At 40.5% G+C, this 499-nt stretch overlaps 1 pseudogene; it reads right to left on the bottom strand.

Moving 5' to 3' along the window:
* The window catches only part of LOC138004199 (potassium voltage-gated channel protein Shaker-like), a 1,729-nt pseudogene extending 1,552 nt beyond the window's left edge, over positions 1-177 (bottom strand).
* Between the last annotated feature and the right edge of the window lie 322 nt (positions 178-499).

The raw sequence follows: 499 nt of genomic DNA, 5'->3' as shown, positions 1-499 counted from the left end.
GAACAAAGCATGAAGTCTTGCTACGAACTCTTCGCAGGCGCGGAGTTTGTAGTCCAGCAAAACCAGTGTTGTAAGCTTTAAGCATTATATAGTTTGTTTAATGCTATGTTCCAATGAACCAAAAAGTTGGGTTGTGACCTATACATAATTTAATCCGTAACAATGTAATTCTTTAATATGTGGTTCTTTGCGATCCACTCACTATCCTCCTAAAGGACCTCTCATCTAGTTGTGCGTCATTATTTTGTACGCAACGCCTCCAATGTTTTTGAGCGTTACATTCTCGTTAGCCCTTCGTCAGTCGTTACAACGAATGACTAACGCTGGACAGGTCATCCGAGAAATCTTTCTTTCGGTGGCCAGAGAGACTTGGGAAAGAGAACGGATTCCCCATACATGGGCTTCTTCCAATGATAGTTTTTTTTTTACCTAATTTTAGCTACGCAGCTATTTTTAGAGAGGCACCTGATTGGCCAGTTGTAATGACGTAATGAAATTT

This window comes from Montipora foliosa, chromosome 5 (assembly GCF_036669935.1).
Source record: "Montipora foliosa isolate CH-2021 chromosome 5, ASM3666993v2, whole genome shotgun sequence".
NCBI classification, from domain to species: Eukaryota; Metazoa; Cnidaria; class Anthozoa; order Scleractinia; family Acroporidae; genus Montipora; species Montipora foliosa.
The sequence above is the reverse complement of the archived record's forward strand: the minus strand, read 5'-3'. Positions and strand labels throughout refer to the sequence as shown.